Source organism: Mixophyes fleayi, chromosome 4 (assembly GCF_038048845.1).
Source record: "Mixophyes fleayi isolate aMixFle1 chromosome 4, aMixFle1.hap1, whole genome shotgun sequence".
Taxonomy (NCBI): Eukaryota; Metazoa; Chordata; class Amphibia; order Anura; family Limnodynastidae; genus Mixophyes; species Mixophyes fleayi.
The window spans coordinates 76,710,667-76,734,657 of record NC_134405.1 but is presented as its reverse complement, the minus strand read 5'-3'; the positions used below and the strand labels follow the sequence as shown (position 1 = coordinate 76,734,657).

Here is a 23,991-nt window from a genome sequence, read left to right as displayed (position 1 = left end):
AAACACACAGAATATAAACTAGTTAATACAGCATGGTGTCTGTCAGTTAATAATGTGTTAGAAATGCTCCATAAGTATAGGTAGAGGTTATATTATCTCGATCTTTCTTTCAATAGATGCACTGGGAATTATTTTTTTTGCAATTTATATATTGCATAAATATAGCCAAATTATCACGAATGATAGTATTTTAGTTTTGAGATGTATTAAAACCTCAAACATGACAACCTCTTGTGTTCACAAACCTGATTACAGAACAAGATTTTTTTTTTTCAATTTAACAGCATTTAAAAAATAAGTTATACAATATTGCGCATCTTAAGTAATGGTGTTCACTAAATTAGCCAAAAAACTATAAAAGTGCCTACTGGCAGGATAAAGGCTCTAAAGAAAGAAGGATGCAGTACAATTACTTGTGATACTTTGTGGGATTCACTATTATTGCTATACTTTGCTCCTATGTATATGCTTTATATGCTTTAAGTCTTCTTTTATTAGAGGGTGAAAGCCATATCTCCAGCGAAAACAGGTGTTGCCCTGTCTATTAAAACGTAGTGCTCAGCTGCGGGACAGAGAACAAGATGCTGGTACCAAATTGTAATGGTCCCTCGCAGTGGGAAAGTATTTTCCGAGGAACTAGGCTGCTAGGCAATTTTTTTATGAGCCAGGGTGTACTTTTAGCAAGACATAGGCTATTGCAATTTAGTAAAATTTTGGCCCTTCGCTTTTGGCCCTGGCTCCTAACTTTCGGATAAATCTGTTCAGTCATGCTTTAAATCTAAGCTTGCGAGCAGGGCCCTTTTACCTCTCTGTATGTATTACCCAGTATTGTTTTTTTTACTGTTTGCTTCCAATTGTAAAGCGCTACGGAATCTGCTGGTGCTATATAAATGATGATATCTGAACATGCAGCATATAACTAAACATATATTATTTTTGCTGTACATTCTCCTGTATAGTTTCCTTTACATTCACTTTTCCAGATGCTTGCAGGACATTGTTCATCTGGTTCAAAAAGAACTCCACCCAAAATTTGAATGGAGTTCATTAAAATATGAAAAGAAATAAAAGTTATAGTTGCTTGCAATGTGGGGTCCTGTTATTCAGTAGGTCCAGGGGCTGGCTGGCAAAATTTCGCCCACCCGGTGAGACTCGGCTCAGCAGCCTATTAATAGCATTTTAAAGGAGAAAAAAAAAGCAGCCCAGTGACCCAGCCCAAGGTAGCCCACTACGTATCCGGCCCGGGGGCCGTATGCCCCCCAGCCTAGCCAGCCCATGTTAAATCTAAGGTTGATCTGTCAATGCCCTACCCTTGAACATTACATTTGCATGGTATGGCAATGGGCCATTGACAACACTACTGCAAGCCTGAAATAAGCAATCAGTACTAGGAAGTTTGGAACCTTTTAAGTGAATTCTGCACCAAATGTAAGTGTAACTATATTTATTTATTCATTTCTGAATGGACTTCACCCAAAACAAAATGTAAGCTTTCAGTGGAGTACTTTAGTGAGAAGTACTAGCAGGATCCTCATCGTTGTCCTTTGACACTTTCTGTGATATCATTAAGCCAATGGAAATCTGCCAGTTTTCAACGCTGCTTCCTGTTGGCTCAAGGAACTCACATAAGATTAGTGTCATAAAATCTTCAGCCCACACATCAGGTATAATTAAAGGATCTACCAGAGAAAGAGGGCAGGGCACGGTTTTACAGCTTATTTTATCGAGAATGATGTATAATAATAATTGTACATTGCAATTAGGCTTTATTCAGACCATACTATTGATATTAGATTTTTCAAAACTGTATGACAGGTCCCCTTTAAAGTGTTAGTTATCCTGGGTACATGCTAGCAGGAATGAAGCTTCTAAAGGAAATGCTTTGTATATATTGAGTTGCCTTAGTTTTAAACTACTAAATATCAGTAAGTTAGTGGTTTAAATAAAAGCAAGGACTACATCCTAAATTTATTTACGTATTAGATGCTCACATATATATTTATATATGGTTCTCAGCGGCTCTAACAGTTCACAGTCTGTAAATGACTTTGCCAAGTTACTCTGTGATCCCTGCCTCCTTTTCATTGACTTCAGGGTATTATAAATCCCAGGGTGATTGGTTTGGTGGGAGTTTGACCTCTGCAGTGTTGGGTGAATGATGCAGCTACTTGGCCTGAGCCATTGACAGACTGCGTACAGGTATATCTCCAAGAGGTACAGACAGAGTTAATGATATTTAGAAGAACAGCACTCACCTGCCATCACCCCATGGGAACAATGCAGGATTCTCTTCATCTAGACCTTGCTGTTCTTATCATCAAAATATGCTCCATCTGTAGTGTAACGTGAAAGTAGGAGACAAGTAGGGTATGTATTAGGGAACATGCAGGTTGAGATGTCTAATAAATGTACACCTAGAGGAAAGGTGATATTTGGCTCTGTTAAAAAGTTTGATAGTCATTGTTCTAGGCTAGGCTTGGCTAAACTGTGGCACTCCAGGTGTTGTGAAACTACAAGCCCCAGCATGCTTTGTCAATATATAGCAGCTTATTGCTGGAAGGGTATGCTGGGACTTGTAGTTTCACAACACCTGGAGTCCCACAGGTTAGCCAAGCTTGTTTTAGGCTATGACAACATAGCTTTCACATACATGTCATTCAGGTTAGAAAAACCTAAGTTTCCCATTTCCCAAATTGAATCATATTCCCATTGAGTTCTCACTGGCCTCTGTGCTTGCCCTCGATTGTTTCAACTGTTGCGCTCTGCTTTGTAGTTGCTGCGCTTCGCTTTGTAGTTGCTGCTGAACTGCAGTTGGATGTGACTGCTGCTGCACTCTGTTTTCTTGTAGCTGCTACATTCCGGATGGATGTGTCCGCTCTGCTTTGTAGTTGTTGCTGTGCTCTGCTTTGTAGTTGCTGCTACACTGGGGTTGAACGTGGCTGTTGCCTCTCTCTTGTTGTATGTGCTGCACTCCAGCTGGATGTGTCTACTTTGTTCTGTCGTAGCTGCTGCGCTTCGGATGGATATGGCCAGTGGCGCGCTCTATTATCTTGTATTTGCTGTATTCCGGATGGATATGGCCAGTGGCGCGCTCTATTATCTTGTATTTGCTGTATTCCGGATGGATATGGCCAGTGGCGCGCTCTATTATCTTGTATTTGCTGTATTCCGGATGGATATGGCCAGTGGCGCGCTCTATTATCTTGTATTTGCTGTATTCTGGATGGATATGGCCAGTGGCGCGCTCTATTATCTTGTATTTGCTGTAATCCGGATGGATATGGCCAGTGGCGCGCTCTATTATCTTGTATTTGCTGTAATCCGGATGGATATGGCCAGTGGCGCGCTCTATTATCTTGTATTTGCTGTATTCCGGATGGATATGGCCAGTGGCGCGCTCTATTATCTTGTATTTGCTGTATTCCGGATTGATATGGCCAGTGGCGCGCTCTATTATCTTGTATTTGCTGTAATCCGGATGGATATGGCCAGTGGCGCGCTCTATTATCTTGTATTTGCTGTATTCCGGATGGATATGGCCAGTGGCGCGCTCTATTATCTTGTATTTGCTGTATTTCGGATGGATATGGCCAGTGGCGCGCTCTATTATCTTGTATTTGCTGTATTCCGGATGGATATGGCCAGTGGCGCGCTCTATTATCTTGTATTTGCTGTAATCCGGATGGATATGGCCAGTGGCGCGCTCTATTATCTTGTATTTGCTGTAATCCGGATGGATATGGCCAGTGGGGCGCTCTATTATTTTGTATTTGCTGTATTCCGGATGGATATGGCCAGTGGCGCGCTCTATTATCTTGTATTTGCTGTAATCCGGATGGATATGGCCAGTGGCGCGTTCTATTATCTTGTATTTGCTGTAATCCGGATGGATATGGCCAGTGGGGCGCTCTATTATTTTGTATTTGCTGTATTCCGGATGGATATGGCCAGTGGCACGCTCTGTTTTCTTGTAATTGCTGCATTCCGGATGGATGTGTCCGCTGGCGCGCTCTGTTTTGTTGTATCTGCTTCACTGATGGATATAAGTCCTTCCCACTGGAACAATTGATGGGGAATAGTTAAAGATGTTTTTATTTCTTTTCTCCAACAAATCAAGAAAAATACTTTCTCTTTAGCACATTTATGGTATCAGTCACAATGTTATGATATTAACTGGTGAACTCTATGGTTGATAACTATATACACACACATATAAATAATGTTGGCCACTTTTGTTATACGTTGGACACTGATATACAGTGTTCATTGCTGGATATTATGTGTTATGTGCTGCTTGCATATGCTAGGCAGTGTTGGTATAATTTTGATCAATAATGGGTATGATATGCTGGTCATTTGTACAGTATGATAATATCATGTAAAGGAAATACAGATATATATACCCCATGCCCATTTATTTGCTTAGCCAAACCCCCTAAAAAAGTTACGCTACTTAAGATTTTTTTTTCTGCAAGCGTGCTGGCTCCATTGAGACATATTTGGCTAGGCCTGGCCTAATTGCAATGTACAGTTATAAAGACACATAGTGCATAAGCCGTAGCATTGTTTCCCCTCCTTCTCTGTCTTAAGTTTTATGCTATAATGCCTTGGGCATTATGTAAATTGTCTGTAGATGTAGATCCAGTGACACTTTTCTCATGTGATTATCCAGAGCCAATCAGGTGTATATGTTGGAAACCTACAGACTTCCTGCAGTTTGATGATGTCCCAGAAAGATTGTGGAGAGCACCACATACCTCCCCTGTCCTGATTTAAGCTAGGTACACACTACAGAATTTTCCACCAACTTTTTATGCCGATCGATTTTTACATGCGATCGATGGTCCGATTGCTCAGTCCATGGACTGCATACACACTAGCCTTGTTTTAGAAGATAAAGAGAAGAGCGGACGTCCCTTTAGCGACTTTTTACAGCCATGTTGTCTTGAGCAGTGAGCAATCGGTCGGAAGTTTATACACACTACACAATGGAAACGAGATTGGAACGAAAATATTTAACGGTACGACCAACCAAATGAAGCGACAATCGTCCATTTGGGCAGACTTTCGACCATTGTGTCACTACACACACTGACCCGACTTTTGAACGAGCGGTCGTATGTCGGCTGGTTGAGCCGATTATTGGACAAAATAATGTATCTAGCTTTAGGCGGGGCTGTACCAATTTGAGGGGGCTGTCCTGTCCGTGGTCCCTCAGAACGGATAGTTGGGAAGTACATTCTTCTTCACACTGCTCTGCTGCGGTAAACGGCCACCTCTTCCATACGCACGGCATTGGAGGGGTGTTTGGGGCGGGGAACTTGGGGTGTTTGCTACCATTGGGCTGGGCAGGCTACCAGTGTGATGTGGTATGCCCCCTTTTTCCGCACACGATGCTCATACCTTGTCCCGGCTCCACATTAACAAATGTTGGGAGGTGTGGCACAGTAAACCTGGGATGTTCACTGTCGGATTAATACTCCTCAGTATTTATAACTTCATGTAAGGCATGTAAAATGTTGCCTATTTAGATATAGGTTCAATGTGCAGCCCTGTGTAGGTGACAGTTACTTATTATTAGTGTTCCCAGCCTTTATCACTGCTGCACTACTAAATATAGCGGGAATTCATAACTTACAGACAGAGACTAATGGTCTTTTCAGAAAATAGATTAGAAGACCCGTTGAAAGACCCGTCTCATTTAAAATAAAAATGTCAGCCTGTACTTACAAACTGTCTCTCAGCACAGCCACCAAAACCAGAAGAAGTAATTAGTAACGTGAGGTGACTGAAGGCACTGACGTCTTAAAGCCGAACTAATATGACACACTGGGAGTGATATAGATGATTAGCACAGGCAAAGGCATGTTGGGTCTCCTCTGTTGTTGGATACGGCATAGATAAGAGCATATGAATGTAGACAAATTGGTATCCATTACATCCTCTGTGTGATATATTAGTAGCAAGTCAAGAATCTCTTGCAGAGTTCTGTTTGGCATAACTAGAAACAAAGTTGAACTATTTTTTGCATTTTCTTGTGTGGAAAATATTTGTCCTGGAAAAAAAAAATCCAGATGGATAGTTTTTACTGTAGTATTAAAATAGTGGTGATATTCCAGTCTCTGGGGAACTTTCTGGGGTTTAGATAGCAGATTTATTTATTGTTACCACAGAAAGGGCCATATTGCAGAAAGGAAGCTGCCCAGTACTGTCTCTTTCACTCTCTTCAATTCTGGAGCATCCTGCCAGGCAACACCAAATCATTTGGCACTTAAACCCCTTCATTGTCCATCATTTGGAACATTTTTGTTGCCTTCAGACAAAATGAAGTTATTGGCTTGTACATGTTTTATCAGACGCTCTTCTGTGTTTTTCACCAAGACCTATAAATCATCAGGAGTTGATTTATGCAATGCACAGACCAGAGCTGAGCTATATCATATCCAAGTGCAGTGAAAATGAACAACTAGCTACTGAATGTAAAGGCCTTGATCAAAATTGTTTGATAGGAAAAATTTTCAACTAACTGGACAAGACATTGCAGTGAGGACACCTTGTTGTACTGTTTCTATCGCTGGGAGGTTATCGTGTAGATATTATTTTCAGATTGAGTCCTCCTCTATCCGTAGATTAGGTGTTGGGGTTTTCAAGCTGACAGCTTCAAGTGTACTGAAACACTGGGAGGGGGGCTTTCTTACGGCATCTCCCATGGAGATTTGGGACAGTTCCATAAACTCCCATCCCCTCCACCTCGCTAATTGCATCCTATGTTGCAGTAGAAAAGTGGTCTGTAATCCAGCACAGTCCATATACTAGTTTTCTTTTTGGTACATAGGGTTTGGGTAACATAATCAGCCACAGAGGGTTTTAGTAAGTTTGTTTTTAAAGTACAGTTTTTGTCCCAAAATACCATGACAACTACATAGTTGCAAAGCTGTTAACATCAGTTTAGATACCATAGAATGTGTACTTTGGATGCACAAGAATTTTCATTTTAGGATTTTTTTTCATTATGGGTTTTGTTAATATTGTACATGTAATCACTTTTGTGTTTGGGGGGCTGTGCTAGCCATACGTGTTATGATAGCTACACATATGTGATATCAATATATCCAGAAGAGTCTAGCCCTATAAAACGCATGCAACGCGTTACCACATGACTTGATATGTTATGTGTATTAAGAAATATTAATTTATTTTTTAAAATGATTGTCTTTATTTATAACATCATAACATAAGACAACATAGACAATTCAGAGATACAATTGTATTCATCACAGTAACGTGTCACAATATATGAGCGACATAAATAGTAACAAAGGAAGCTCTCCTTCTCAGTCCAGTCTATATAGAATGGGTGCATGTGCCATGAAAGAGCCCTGTAAATGCTGTGTTATATATAAAAGGAGAAACACAACGGCGCAACCAGAAAGCTTGAAAATCGTTCCCACTTTATTCACTGAACCGTACTAAAATGTCCCAGTGGGTAAAATTCCTTGAGTGATTCAGAAACATTCCGGCCGTGTCGCCGTGTTCTTCCTTCTATGTAAAGACAGGTCCGTCACAGCACCAAATAGTATCCTTACCATAGAACACTTTCACTGCCAACAATGTGTGCAATTCACAATAATATAAATAATGATAAATATAATATCCAGCTCACAGACAAAAGATTTTCTGTACTGTGTTAAGCACATAGCAGCTCTGAGCAAGCCCAGTCCTTAAATGAGACTTCATCTTTATAGTGAAAAGGAACCAAGGGATTATCATAATTTTTAAAAACATACAATCAAAGCGAGTTATTATGTGGTATACTGGTAATAAATCTATTATTATTATTATTATTATTATTAATATTACTTTTATTTATAAATCACAAAAGGTCCACAGTGCTGTAGATGATATTTACAATACTATACAATACACAGACCGCAAAGCTCCATAGCACTTTACATAATACATTATAAATAAATAAAAAAATCTAAACTATATCTTTACACTGTCATTTAATTTAAATGTAGCAAACTACGCAAATTAATGAACAGGCCGAGATTTGTGTTTAAAGTCCGCTGTTAGGAAATTAGGATGGCACTAATAAGATTTGCAGTGCATTGTATTTACAGCCAGGTATTATATGTTATGGGTGTTAAGACCAGTTATAACAGAACCTTGACACATCCAGCTGTTGTTTGTGGAGTAACACAGACTTAATAATGCAAACATATTACTCAGCAATGTATCATTATTATATAAGGGATTTACTGACACACAGCCCAGCCAACCTTCTGTGTTTTAGCCTGGATGGCTTTGAAAAGTATAACTGATTTGCCTGATAAAAATGTGTCACTCATCCTATTATTTAATGGTGTTTTGATATGTATTGTTCGGCCTTTAAGTTGGCCCTTCTGTCTGTATATTGCGGTGACATCCGTGGCAACTGTTGGACCTTGTCACCGATTCCACTTAACAGCACAGAATTCCTAACTAATGATGTTTTTTTTCCTCCCTGACATGAGAAACAGCATCAGTAATGCACATGTATAAACAGACACACATGTAACCCTAAACTGAGCAGAGGCTCCATGCCCCCGTCAAGCTTGTCATGAAAATGATTAATGGCCAAAAGGCTCCAAATTACCTTCATTGTCAGCTTTGTATTGTTAGTTCTGACAACTAATGAGGTCCGACAGCCTTTCCTTTCTCACACAGCACTTAAAGAGCGTGTGATTTCTCTCTCCGACCTTTAACTCGTGTGCAGCCAAAAAGTCAATGCTCGCCTTCACCACGAATAACAAAATGTGCTGTGCCCTGGCATTGATGAGTGGAATGCCCACAGCTAGGATGGCACATAGTGTTGTGCATTTTCTTTACAATAACTAAAAGGTAATGGTACAACAGCACACACAGGGTTGGTGGTGTGCATTTTTAAAGGAGCACATGGCCAGCCTCAGTAACATAAAGTAAGTGTACTAGACATGAAGACAAATACAAAAAAAAGTTCATCCACAGTGGAAAAAGGTTTGTAAGGTTACATAGACTTACTAAAGTGGACACTAAGTAATCTCTGTGTGGGTACCTGATCCCACTGGCACAGATGTGACAGTCTAATGTAAGTATTTGCGTCTCTCTTCCACTCTCATCACATCCTCCCATGCTCGGTTACAGGAATTTTTTCGGGCTGCACCCACTTTGTGGAATTCCCTCCCTCGCACAGTAAGACTTTCCTCTAGTCTCCAAACCTTCAAGCGTTCACTGAAAATCCATCTCTTCAGACAAGCTTATGATATTCCTCAACCACCATCTTAATCTCCCCTATTACCACCCTCTACACAGCTAACACAAGACAACAACCCTCTGACCAACATTGGTACACAGTGGTTCCAGTGTGCAATATGATGTAGCACATGCACTTGTGTTTCAAACTCCCATTGTCCCATAGATTTTAAGCTTGCGAGCAGGGTTCTCTTACCTCTCTGTCTGTATGTATTGCCCAGTATTGTTTTATTAATGTTTGCTCCCAATTGTAAAGTGCTACGGAATTTGCTGGCGCTATATAAATAAATGATGATGATTAAGTATAAACGGGAGAATGCAATCTTGTTATAGTATACTACCTGTTTTCTATGATGTTGCTGGTAAGTCTTGCAGAGCTCACCATTTAGTACAGTTTGATGGTTTGCTTTCTCTTGCTCAGAATCCTCTCCTAATGCAGTATTTGGAAGCCTAATGGTAAGTGATATGTGAGGCATAATTGGCGTGGCAGAGTATGGAAAGGTCCGAAAATATGAAGCAAAGAGGTCACAGACACAACTTCAGGGGAGAGGGATTCAATTATGAGGTCCAAGGGAAAATGAGCGGAAATTTCTACCGTAATTGATGGCAATGTGCGCGGCGCATTTTCCAGGCGGCACATCACCGGATTTTGAATCCCCCTTATGTTTGCTCATAGTCTGTTCAGAGGGATATTATAAAACTATGCCTAGTATTTATATTCAGTGTGCCAGGCAAATAGTGTGAGGCTAGATATGATTTATTATTCTAAATATAATGTATGTCAATCATTCCTAAATTGATGCCAGTAGAATATTCCACAATTTCACAACAATGTCAGTTAAATGGGAGAATTATATTCTGGATAGTGAGTTGAGGCATAGAAATATGAGTAAGGTGAAAAAGAGGAGATGCAGAAAAAGGCCATCTCCTTGTTATTTATTATTAGTGGTACAGGGCTGACATATTCCATAGCGCTGTACAATTAGGGAGACAAATTGAACATATCCTACAAATCTATTTAAAATATAAATTTAGATTCTCTGGTACATGTTCAGAAAAGGATTCCCTTCAAGGAGTTCATCTGTTTCCTGATCTCTTTTATGCCATGTTGACCTGCTCCTGTTCATTTAGAGGCAATTAAATCAATCTTGTTCTAGCTGGAGAGGAGCGATGCAACTAATTCTTTTAATTGACAGCTGCTGTTGATTGGATGGCCACCGCACTCATCCAATCAGAAGCAGGCTGTTGTTTCCGTCAGTGTGAAGGAACTCACCCTGTCCTCGGATCTCCTCATTGCTCCTGCAGCAGTTCTCCAGCAGAGGTCCGCAGTACGAGTATGGAGGTAATCTGCGTTTACGCAACTGCTGAGGGTCCTAGAGGAGGAACCCCATTAATGTACTAGTGAGGGGGCAGTCGGGATGTTCCACAAAGTTGTATAAGCTTGTTTATCTGAAGGGAATACTGATAGTCAATGTAGGTTCCAATTCCCTGTAGTGCACTGTGGTATGGTGGCCTTTTAGCACTGGGGCCTTAGAAATGATTGTAACTAGGGCATTATTTGTAGTTTGTATATTCTTCTCATGTTTGTATGAGTTTCCTCTTGGTACCTCTCACAGTCAAAATGTAGGTTAATTGGCTTCTGACTAAATTAGCCCTACTGCACATGTGCGTTGGAATTTAGATTATCAGCACAACAGTGTAATATATTTCTACTATATAAATAGAGAATCATCGTCATTTAATTATATAGCGCCACTAATTCCGCAGCGCTGTACAGAGAACTCACATTAGTCCCTGCCCCATTGGGACTTACAGTCTAAATCCCCTAAAACACACACACACACAGACTAGGGTCAATTTGTTAGCAGCCAGTTAATGTACCAGTATGTTTTTTGGAGTGTGGGAGGAAACTGGAGCACCCAGAGAGAACATACAAACTCCTCACAGATAAGGCCATGGTTGGGAATTGAACTCATGACCCCAGTGCTGTAAGGCAGAGGTGCTAACCACTTAGCCACCTTGCTACCCCAAATAATAAGATCTGCTTTATCAGAATGATGTGGTGTGGTGACCAGTGACAGCACACCTGTGATTTATGTGTGGATGTTTGTTTTTTCTGTTCAGGAAAGTTTGCTAAAGACTTGTGTGGCACAATGAGAGATGCCACTTTCTGATGTAACAGTCCTGCAGCTCTTAGAGTCAGTATCTTTTGTAATCTCCTATCTGGCTACATCCCCCCATCCCCAAGTTAATTTAGCAGCAAGGAACATCTGTCAAATATCTGAAAGGGCATGCAGACAATTAAGTGCCAGGTGTATGAGCAGCTAGCAAATGGGATATATTTGGGGTATGTGCATACAACCCATTTGTTTAGTTAATGGATGGCAATCATTCTTGTCTTCTGTCAGGCAGAGGAAGTGGTTGGGAAAGAGACCCTATGGATCCTGCCTTATCTACCATGGGAAAGGAAGTCAGGGTTATTGTTATCATTGTGTATCTCTGTGCCATTCAGTGTGCATGCAGCAAATCATAGTGTACACACATCTCATGAATAACATGGACACGGGGAACAGACACAGCTAGAAAGCAGATTGCCAGACCTGCATCTGGCAGTGATTATACCAAGGTAATTGTTTTGTCTGACAGTAGTTTGGTTGATATCAAAGAGAAAGATTTATGTTATCCCTTAGGCCTTGATTATGAGATATGAATAATATGAATTGGCACATGATTATATAGCAACAAAACAGGCGTATATAAATTGAGATCTCTTACCAAGATCACTGTAGTTCAAGAATAAAAAGCTTTTTAGAAAACTAGTGATTATGACTAAGACATTCATACACACACAGTATGCCTATGTTTAAAGAAATAAATGCAACCACGAAGCAAACCCCTAATACTGTAAGATGAAAAGCACACGTGTGCCACTTCAGTGGTGCAAAGAGCGCGGGCAATGGAGGAAGGTGATATGGTCAGATGTGTCACCCTGCACCATGTGCACAGACAAATGCACATATAGGGCCTGATTCACTAAGGTGTGCAAAATGATCGCAATGTGTGTTGTTTTTAAAAACGCGCCTGAAATGGACCATCATACGCACGTCTGTATTCATCAAGGAGCGGATGTGAAGATACGTGTGGTGATGAGTCCGGGTCTAGGTCTGCTCTGCTCTACTAGACAGGACACTGCAGGATACGTCCAATACATATGTGGAATATAAACTCACAAAAGAACGCACAGGGAAAAAAAACTATTCAATTAACGTCACCTGTTAATATAGGTATTAATGACAACATTAATTAAGTTTGTTTTTTATTTATTTTTTTCTCATGAAATACATTTATTGTGATGTAATTAATGTCTACTGTACATAAAATACATTTATACAGTGACTCCTGATTGCAAACACATCTTCTAGCATACATAGTAATCAGCACTGAGACGAGCCTTATAGCTGGAGCAAGAGATAAGGCTGAAAATCACATACCTTAGAGATGACTTTAGGATGCCCTCACTGTACATTGCCTGCGTCCATCCGCCCCGTTCCCTCCCTGAAGCTGCCATAAGTGCCCTTTGCGCTTGCAGGTGAATCAGACACTGCTGCATTCTGTGGCGTATGGTCTAGTTCTGGGCATGCGCATAGTAATTGTGTACAATATACACACACATCCTCAGATACACTCTTTAATGAATCAGGCCCATAGTGCCAACCTAAATAAATCTACAGCCCTGGCTGCTTGTTTCCAACAGTGCCGGGTTCTTTAATTTGGGATCATATAGGAAAACAAAGAGAAAACTCACTCTGCAAAAGTTAATATAATGTATAGGTGACACGGTGGCTTAGTGGTTAGCACTTCTGCCTCACAGTACTGGGGTCATGAGTTCGATTCCCGACCATGGCCTTATCTGTGTGGAGTTTGTATGTTCTCCCCGTGTTTGCGTGGGTTTCCTCCCACACTCCAAAAACATACTAGTAGGTTAATTGGCTGCTATTAAATTGCTCTTAGTTTCTCTTGGTCTGTGTGTGTGTATGTTGGGGGATTTAGATTGTAAACTCGACTGGGACTGATGTGAATGAGTGCTGTGGAATTAGTGGCGCTATATAATTAAATAGATGATGATGATTATGCATTGTCATTCATATATATCTAATATATAAATGCTTAGTGGCGTCTGTGTGTGGAAAAAAAAAACCAAGTAGCTCGCCACCTGCTGGGCAGAGTTATACACTGACCTACTAAATTCTTAGTGTGTGTGGTAAAAAAAATTCAAAAAGGGCTGAAATTTGGTAGGGCTCAAACTCATTTTCGTGAGGTAATTTTACCTCATGAACACACGTGTAGAGGCGTGCGTTAGTGTGTGTGTGTGTGTGTGTGTGTGTGTGTGTGTAAAAAACTATTTTCTCAGAAAGGGCTCATCCAATTGACCTGAAATTTGGTATACTGACATTATTTGACAAAAAAATTAGAATAGTCAAGTCAGTTAACTTCCATCATCCCCCCTTCCCCCGTGGGAGGGGTAGTAAAGGCTAAATTTACGAGTTGAGGGGTCAAACTCATTTTCGTGAGGTAATTTTACCTCATGAACACACATTAAAAAGGGCGCTTACGTCGGGAAGTAACGATCTTCCCCTGAGGAGGCCTGGGCTAGGCCCAAATGCATGACAAGAACCTTTTTAAGACCTTAAGTATCTTGATTTGACTACAGTGCATGAGTATCATGCACGGGTTAACTTGTGTGTATATATATATATATATATATATATATATATATATATATATATATATATATATATAGTTTATTATTGTTTGATCATATTTTTTCACTATATAAAACTGCTGTTAAAAGAAACTGGGAAGGAATATTCATGTCTTGCACCTTTGACACATATATAATTGTGATAGACAGAGTGCACTATGTACATTTGTAAAGTGAAGATTTACTATTTGCAATTCAGTCAGAATGTGTCATTACCTAGGGAAAGCTGAACACAATCATCACTCCTGTGCATGGATGTACTGTTTACAGGAATATGTGTCATGTTCACATCCCAAGGAAAACCTATTTTAACCCGGTGAATTAAAAGGTAGAGATATTGTTTAAAAAACAAAACAAAGACTTCCTTCCACCATATGCAGGTGAGCAGCTATACCTATATGTTATTGTCACTTATCACAGTTGCAATAGGACTGTCTCTTCCTTTTTCTATATGGTCCCAAACCCAAGAAATCCTATAGACCACAGTAAGAGGCTCTCATTCCATCTAGAAATAGGCGAGTGTGAATTTTATACTTTTATTAAGAATTACATACAATCTACAGGATACTATATGGGGTCTATTTATCAAGACCCGTCTAGCTGCAATAGACATTCTCTCAACCGAATTTATCAATGTCACCCACAATGTACCTGTACCACCGCTGCACTGTACATGACACCTAGACGTGACAAATAAGCTTTGCGTGGGGAAGGTTTTCCGCAGGCTTTACAACTATCGCTATTTAAATACTATTTATTGGTAGGGATATCCAAAGTCCCTTCCAGGTTACCTGTACCTCTCAGGTGTTTCAGTGAGATCAACCAGTTGCCATTTAAGCTCTCTGTACAGATATACTTAGTTTTCTGCTTAACAATCCACTATACGTAAATCTATTATGTTATTACAAATGTGTGAATATAACAATTATTTTGCATGAAAGTTGGCAAAACCTCACTATTTTATCAAAACAGTTGAATGAGTCACAAGTGATCCAATTAACTAGATGGCAAACAACGCATTCACACATATCCATATAACAAAACATTCTTCATGTGAGTAATACACTGTTTCAAAAATGTTTAGAACTATAACAAATTCACAGAACCACGCTGATATGAAGAACCACAGATTTCACTATTGTATTTGCTAAGGAGTAGTAGTAATACACTTCATTTAATAAGAATCACAGCTCTGAAGAGAAGTTAATTAAAGAATCACCGTCCATCAGTTTTCATTAAAAATTTGTTTCAAAAGTATATACTATTGTAACTATTATATTTATGCTACTACAATTTGTTAAGCAGAACTACTGAATGAAGTAATCAAGTATTGGCATTCTGCGATGGATGATACCATAGGTGTGCAGCAGGAGGTCTCATAGATAAAGAATCACCTCAGGAGTTACCTTATATTCAGACAGAACGAGTCTTGAGATGTATATCTTCTTTATATAGTACTAAGTACCAGGATCAGTATAACAACAGCTTTCAGTAATAGCTTCTTAACATAACATATCAGTAACATGAGCTGCTCAGCTCACCTCCTTTCCCGGAGAGTCTCTTCTAGAACACAGAGAGTTGAGACAGGAAAAATACAAACAAGTACATGCATATACAGCAGACAAACAATACACCTCTGTATGAATACAGCGCCATCTGCTGACCCTCCATGGTAACTACATGCATATAAACAAACCCATAGTCTGTTGTACATATTTCAACATCAAGGCATGAATGACATAGCAAGTCACTGTTTCATATACCGCTATCTGTCGTTTCCATGAAGAATGTATGTGAATTCTGTTGCCAGATTCCAATAGTGAAACAGTGTGAAATGGAAAACAAACTTAAATATTAAGACTAGTGCACGCTTCTCTGCTTATTTAACTATCTAAAAGTAAAGTGTATAACTCTTTATTTTTATATAACAAAATAGGCCTTTCTTTAGGAGCAGCTGCTACGGTCACAGGTTGCCCTGTATTGATTTGATTAGATAGATCAGTGCATTGCTTTAAATATAAATCAACAAAAGGTATTCAATTTTTAACTCTACTTCAGCTGTAAATCAGCCGGTTGTATGATATTCTAGGCAGTTTATGATAAAAAATAAAAAAATGAAAGGTAAATTAAATGAATAAGAACCAGGCTTATCAGTAATATACACTGTCTGTCCTTATATAGAACGTCTGCGTGTTTCAATGCTATAACCTCCTTCCTCAGGGCAAATTGTCTATCATTATTTGTATGTTAGATATTAGAAAAAGGTTTCTTATGGATAATAGGTGTTTCATGATTTTTGTATGGACATTCTGCATTTTTATTAAAACACATTTTTTTATTATTGACCGCTATTTGTGTAAACAGCCAATATAAAAATGATCCTTCCATAGGAGGTGAGCGCACTTCATACTCTCTATTGTGTTTATTTATTAAATATAATTAATATGTATTATTAATTTTGTCTTTTGCTTGGCAGCACTGTACAGAGCATGAACCAGCAATGCTGACCACAATACATTTATTATATTCTTAGCTGACTCACAAGCAAGGAATGATGAGCCACAGCTTTAAAAAAGTAACAGTGACTCATTCCCCAATTGGATCCGTTAGAGCACTTACATTTTTGGAATACTATACAGGGATATGAGCCCTGATTGACATTCTACAATCACCTGGAATTATACCTGTCATTCTTGACTGGATAAAAAGTCTGGATAATGGTGCTGCAGGCACTTTTAGTTATTTTAATACTCTTGGATGTATACCATATGGACCTGTTGACATATCCACTTTTTCAAGTTCAAGTAGCACCTCTTTTGTAGTACATATATTTGTGTCTACAGTACAGAAAGGTATAACTTTTCGAAGGCCAAACCATCAAAAACAGCCCCAGACCATTATTCCTCCACCAAATTTTATAGTTGGCAGAGGCTTGTTTGCAGCTGTCCAGCCATGGTAACCCAATCCATGAAGCTCCTGATGTCCTTGTGTTCATGTCACTTTCTGAAGAGGTTTGTAACTCTTTAGTGATTGTTGCAACTGATTACAGACAATTTTTACACGCTACATACTTCAGTACCTGGTTGTAGCTTGTATGGCCTACCACCCCGCGGCAGAGCTGCTTTTGTTCCTGGATGTGTCCATGTCACAATAACAGCATTTACAGTTGACCTTGGCAGCTCTAGCAGGGCAAAAATTGGATGAGCTGACTTCTTGGATAGGTGGCATCCTATGACAGTGCCACATTGAAAGTCGCTGAGCTTGTCAGTATGACCCATATTGCTGCTAATGTGTGACTATGGAGATTACATGCCAGTGCGTTTCATTTTATGCAACTTTTTGCAATAGGTGTGGCTGAAATGGTCAACACACTAATTTGAAGCAGTGGCCACATACTTTTGACCATACAGTATATGTCCCTGCCATGGCTACTATTGTACCGTGGCTCAGAAATATTTACAATACCTAAACTATTCCTTGACATGATTTAAATCAGTTCAGGAAGCTTATTACTGCAAGCATTTGTACATTTTTTTACCTTATAGTGTCCCCATTAATTAATTTAAAGAACCAAGTATAAGACTTCTGACCTACTCACTAACCTCTGACCCCCAAGTATCAGGATGCAAGCAGACTCTTTTGAACAATATCTTATACTTATTTCTATGTACAATCTTTACCACGTGCCTCCTATCTCTGTGAGCAGTACAGTCACCTAACCTCTCCATTTCCTTCATGACTGACTCCCAGCTCAATTCCTCTTACAATAGAATCTCTTATGACAAGCTTCCTACATTCCATGGGATCTTACTGTGGGACATCACTGGGACAACTGTTGGGATAGCTGCTGGGACATGTCTACAATCCACAGTCTCATAAAATGTAATCTCTGCCCAGTGAATGTAGCAAATGGCCCCAAATATGGGGTCCTGTTTAAAAAGATGCAATATTTAAGTTCTGCAGTGTTTCTCAGGAAGTTCGGTTAGTGCCACCTTCACTTATTTATAGACCTTTGTTGGAGTTCTTTTTGCCACAAATGGACAGTGAAATCAATTAGAGAATAACAATTCTCCTATTTATAAAACAGCAGAGTGCTATTAATGCTGAATATTATGCTGTTGTTTTTTCCGTCTTAGACAAGTTGTTATCCATTAATTTCTACGGGGAAAATACTATGACTGAAGTTATTGGTGCAGGGGAAATAATTTGCATTCACAAAGTTCTTTTATTCTTTACAGTTGTATTTATTTATTTATTTGACAATGCAATATTTTTTATTCATAAGATATATTTTTCTATGTCAATAATCACTTGTCCCTTCTCGTTTTCCCTTTACTGTTGTGTTTTGGTTGGTTTAAGCCAGTGATGGGCAACAGGCGGCGCATGCGACCCTCTGACCTGTACATGTGGCCCCCAGCTCCTTCCTAGGTTAGACAGATGTTTGTTATAGCTTGTAACACTTGTGTAATATGCCTGCTGCTATATTGCAGATAGTGTGTCGTTCTTGGATTAAATGTATTGTTTTAACTTGTTACTGAGATTACTGGTAATGTGCGGCAATTTGAAGGTTAGAGGGCTGCACCACGAGGTCACCAAAGTGTGTCAGGTCTGCCACAAATATTGTAAATTAGTAAGTGGAACGTGGCATTTTAGAATCAAAGACACAGAGAATTATTTACATTTTTGAATGCTGCAAATCTGCACTAAAATCATAGCAATCTAGCAGCAGGTCACTATATCTAGTACAGGTTGCACAATGGAAGCAAATGCTATAGTCCTAGATAAAGGCTTTGGACCGTCTGCACTTGTGATTGGTGGGTTTTACATGATAGTTGCTGCCTGTCGGAAGATTTCAGGAGTTCCAGTCCTGCAACTCCGCTCCCTGTTTTCTCTCTATAGAACACAGCCACAGACCCCTCTTCTGGAAACCAATGCTATAGTTTAGTGAACAAGTTCTGTGCACCTTTGAGCAATTAGTTAAGAGACCTCATGTTTTCAAGCCAACAGGCCCTAAATTGTAGAAAAATATTTTGGAGAGTTAGTTATGTCATATATATTTTATTATTGACTTACTAAAACAAGCTCCAATTTCTGCAAGGTGCATTTGTTAGGAACTCCCAAGCCAGTACAGTGAAACTCGGGGACTACTCTGAAAGCCCGGTGTTCGCTGGAGCCCCTAGTGGTGGGGACAGACTTGGCTGCGGGCCGACCGAGGGTCGAATAACGTATACTGACTTAAAGGAGCACCCAGGAGTGGAGTGATTGGCGGGCTGTAGTGAAGAGGGGATCCAAGGTCAAAGGTCACAAGCACAGGTACAAAATCCGGGGACAAGCGAAAGGTCAGACACACAGGCAAAAGAAGCAAAATCCGGAATCCAGGCAAAAAGGTCAGGGTCAGAAGCGAAGGTTCAATGGTCCAGGAACAAGCAAAGGTCAAAACACGGGTAGTCAATCCAAGGTAATAATAACCAACAGAGAGAACAAGCAGGCAGCAGAACTGAGGACAGAAAGCTATAACCGGCAGTGAGGCTGCAGACCTCACTGCCTTAAATACCAGTACCAGCCAATCAGAGCTTAGCTCTGATATCACATGGGCAGGCTCAAACCTACAACATTAATTAGCCCACAGGCTTGTGGGCGCTTCTGCGCATGCGCCCGGCTGTCCCCGGCTGCCGGGACGCAGCGCCACTGTAGTTAGTGTCCCGTTGCCCTGGCAACGGTCGGGTGAATACAGGAAGTGACGTCCCGGTCGCCATAGTGATGACCGGGACGCCTACAGGAAACAGGTGAGAGTCGCTAACAGCATTATATAGATATTATGCACCAACCTGTGACAATTTATTTAATGTACTAGTTTACAGCAACATTATCACTTTTCATTGACCTGCTGCACCTCCATGGTGAAGCCTAAGGACACGCTAAACGGTATCTTACTGGGCTCCCCAGTTTCTAGTATACAGAATACTTATTCACTTTGCTAGATACACACAGATAAAGACAAGAGTTGACAACAACTGCCTTTTTGTTATGTATACTTATAGGGCATTTATATTGATATGCAGCTGGTACCATGTATAATATGGGATTAACTAAGGGCCACTAATCCGAGCAGCCGTGGAGGCTTTTTCCTCCCTGATATCCAGAACTCAAAATTGTGGGGGCTGGAGAGGGTGTAAAAGTGGTTTCCAGTGATCCTAGAAGAGGGATCTTTGACAGGACTGGTTGGGAGATACGGTTCCCGCTGGACTAACTGGAAATATAAACTGCAAAGGCTAGATCAGACACACGGTAGGATCCTTACTGAATCTGGTACATCTCTCCTGATCTCTGCCCTTGTGGGGGCCTGCAGGGTGACATTTGGGCTTGCTGGCAGAGAGAGAGCAGGCGACTGTGACGGATAACCGGTGCCTGAATGCAGGGCGGCTTGCTAAGGTTGCTTTTTGTAAAGTGTGTTGTTTTCCCTTTCTTGTGATAATATAATGTGTAGTATAATATGATTTATTAATCAAAGTGCTGTTACCATTTTGGTGATTCTCTAATAAAAAGTCTTCATTTATAGTAGAGTAAGATATCTGCCTTGGTGTGAACCTTTGTACCCATAGTAGCAGTGGCAGTAAATGGAATAAGGCTAGCACATAACTGTGATAGTGCTGTATGGATGGAATGACTTCTGGTGAAGTCTAGGTGCACCGGGTGGTACAAGTATTATTGTATAATATATACAATGATATATTATACCTTTATTGTATAATATTTGCAGACTAGATGTATCAAGCAGATATTATGCTGAAATGTGTAGGTGTTTTATTCAATAGTGTGTGCTAGCTTCCTGTGGACTATAGATGTCAGCTGTAAACGTTTTCTTTCTATAAAGCACTTTTAGACATTTTTTACATGAAAGTATTTTTTTTTCTTATAATCAAATCAATTTATAGGGCACTTTGTTATTTACAGGACAACTGGGCAGACTAACTTGTTTATCAGACTTTTTTTTTTGTTAGCTAAATCTTAAATAATCTCTTTTTTCCTTATGTACTTGTTGATAAAAAAAAAAGTTTTTTAGTAAAACATTTTGCCCTGGTGAGTCCTGATTAGGTTTCATTATCTGTATTTCTAACATCCCAGGGTCAGATGTGTTTTTTGTTTTGAGTAGTAGCAGAAGAACCTTTGAATTTTTGCCCATAATCTTCTTTTTATAAATTCAGGATTTCCTCTCGATTATAAAAGCAAATGGCCAAATTCTTAAGAATGAATCTTCTAACACATTTGTCAGCAACTTAGGAAGACATGAAGCAAAAATAATGGTTAAAATACACTGTATGAAAAAAAAAGTATTTAAAGGATGAGTTTTAACTCTTGAAACCTTTGGCCCTTTCATAAAAAAATGTAATTGTGTTTTCACTCGGCAGACAGGTGATATGGGCTGGAAAATGAGAATTTGAATTGAAGTGCTCAATCTTGTAAAGAAATGTCCTTAGGACACATGTATATATCGTTATCTATATCCTTTTCACTGATTGTCTTTAAACAAAAAACATACATTTAGACATAGCAATGCACTGCTGTTTTTTTTTTTTTTTGGGGGGGGGGGGGGGGGGGTGTTAACATAGTTTTAACCTTTGACCCTAATGTATCATAAATTTTTGAACAGCTTGGAAAAAAGAAACGATTGTTGCAATCCTCATGGATACAGAGAGCTGTGGTTTGGCCATCCCAGTTTTCCAATTTGTACTTTCATTTTTCCAGGTGAAATAAAGGTTCAGCTTAGTGACTATTTTTTTCTTTTTTAGACACACGATACACAAAAGGAATTAGCCATAAGAATTGTGGTGGTTACAAATGTTAATGGATGATAGAGAAAATTCTTTAGAAAGTCGAGACCTCGGGGCTGGAAATAAATTCTGACCCAAGTTCAATACAATTACTGCACCTGACTACGCTACTTAATGATTCTTTCTTAAAAGGGATTCTAGGTACACACTTTGAACCTGCACTCCATAGAAATCCATCTACTTGTCCACAGGAATTTCCATCTGAAACGGAATATAAAAACCGGTCAGTGTTTTTAAACAGCTAATTAATCAGGATGATTATACTCCTCTTGTAGAAGCTGTTCGTATATCTGTCTTGAACTGATTACAACCATATGTTTCTTGATATTATAAAGCAATCCTACTGTACTATCTGCAAAGCAATATAAAAAAGAAATATGTTCTGTGACAGCAGAGATACCTTATGACATGTTGTAAATATCCCAGCCTCATGTGACTTTCTATATACTGTACTTCACAGTCTGTATATATGTGAACAATGCATGTGTGTGTATGTGTATATATATATATATATTTATATATAGATATAGATATATATATATATATATATATATATATATATATATATATATATATATATATATATATATATATCAAATACACACACTGGTCAAGGTGCACTATAAGTAAATGCAATTTGATAGTTTTATAGGCAGTAGGAGAAGTGACGGTGTGTCATATGTGTGTGTGTATATATATATATATATATATATATATATATATATATATATATATATATATATATATATATATATATATATATATGAGAGAGAGAGACAGAGACCGAGAGAGAACGACACATAGGGCTCAACAACTCATCAATTATGGAGTCTCAAATTCATTTGCAGCTGAAAAAAAGGACATGGGAGCCACGTGGGTAGTGTAAAAAGAAGGGTCAACCTATACAATAAGCCCTTAAATGTATACATTTATAAAACAATAGTATTTCAGAATAACACACCAATGTCTATAGAATCTTTAGCTTTATTGTTTTCCAGCCAGCGGTGGATTTAGGCTTTACCCTTAGGGTGCTTGGTTTAGCAGAGACTCCAAATCTATTGGGGGATGGAGGGGGCTCTCTGATTGGTGGATAGTTCCAGCCATTCACATTTCAGAGTGTGGAGAACTCCCACTACTCTGGTTGGAGAATGTCCTGTGCCATCCACCAATAAGTGTACTACTGGGTATGACAATGTAACTGCAGCTGCACACAGCGTAGCTTGTGGGGAACGACCTATGTTTTAATGAATTTTAACTCCAACAAAATGGCCACCGTTATTGTTCATACGTTATATTTTGGCTCTAGTGTATGATTCTTATGTTTTGGCTCTAGTGTTTCTGTGACTTTAGGAAAAAGAAAATGCAGTAAAAATAAGTTACTTGTGCTCTTCTGCAGTTTCTTGGCTGCTGACGTTGATGTGAGTAACACTAATTGTATTTTTTTTTTATTTAATTGGATGTAGGGGGGATTATTATTCATTGTGGAGTTGTATTAATTTACAAAATATTTTATTAATGTTGTAAGATTATAACGATGGATTTATTTACATGATATTAAGATTAATTGTTTTTTAATTTACTTACTTTTTGCCTCATTCTTTTTTGCTTTGTTTGGAAACCAAGCATTTAAATACCTCCCTCTAGAAATCCTATATTTGCCCCTGGAGAGGTTATGCTGGGTTAGGCTAGAGGTAGAATTGGCAAGTGCAGATGGTAGGAAGGCAGAGGATGTATTATAGCTAAGGGAAGGTGGAGTTTATGGCTTTTATTATGTATTAGGAGTCTTTGCCAGCAGCATAACAATAGGGGTATTTAGCAGTGGTAGCAACCACTCTAGAGCCCTACAGGCCCTTCTGCGAACCCAGTATCCTTCACGGTCTTAGGGGTGACTGTTTCTTTTCCGGTCTTTGAGACTGGTGAAGTGCCATCCTGTTTCGGAGGCTTTCAGAATCAGAAATAGAGCCTTGAATGCCCACTATATCTTCTAAACAGGCCATGCTTATGTAACCAAATGTCTATAAAGAGGTCTTTAGCTGGGCAACTGGTGCTTGCTGCTCCCACCTACCCTACATATGGAGAACATTTCATTCAGACATAAGGTACATCTCATCATACGGTACAGGG

General features: G+C 39.3%; 1 long non-coding RNA gene across 1 annotated transcript; it reads right to left on the bottom strand.

The window, feature by feature from the left end:
- Nucleotides 1–1,600: 1,600 nt before the first annotated feature.
- LOC142149896 (uncharacterized) lies at nucleotides 1,601–15,737 on the bottom strand. The gene is made up of 3 exons (XR_012690909.1): nucleotides 15,442–15,737; nucleotides 2,256–2,333; nucleotides 1,601–1,679 (listed from the first exon to the last, which is right to left on the bottom strand). It is a non-coding gene; the product is annotated as an uncharacterized LOC142149896 (long non-coding RNA).
- Between the last annotated feature and the right edge of the window lie 8,254 nt (nucleotides 15,738–23,991).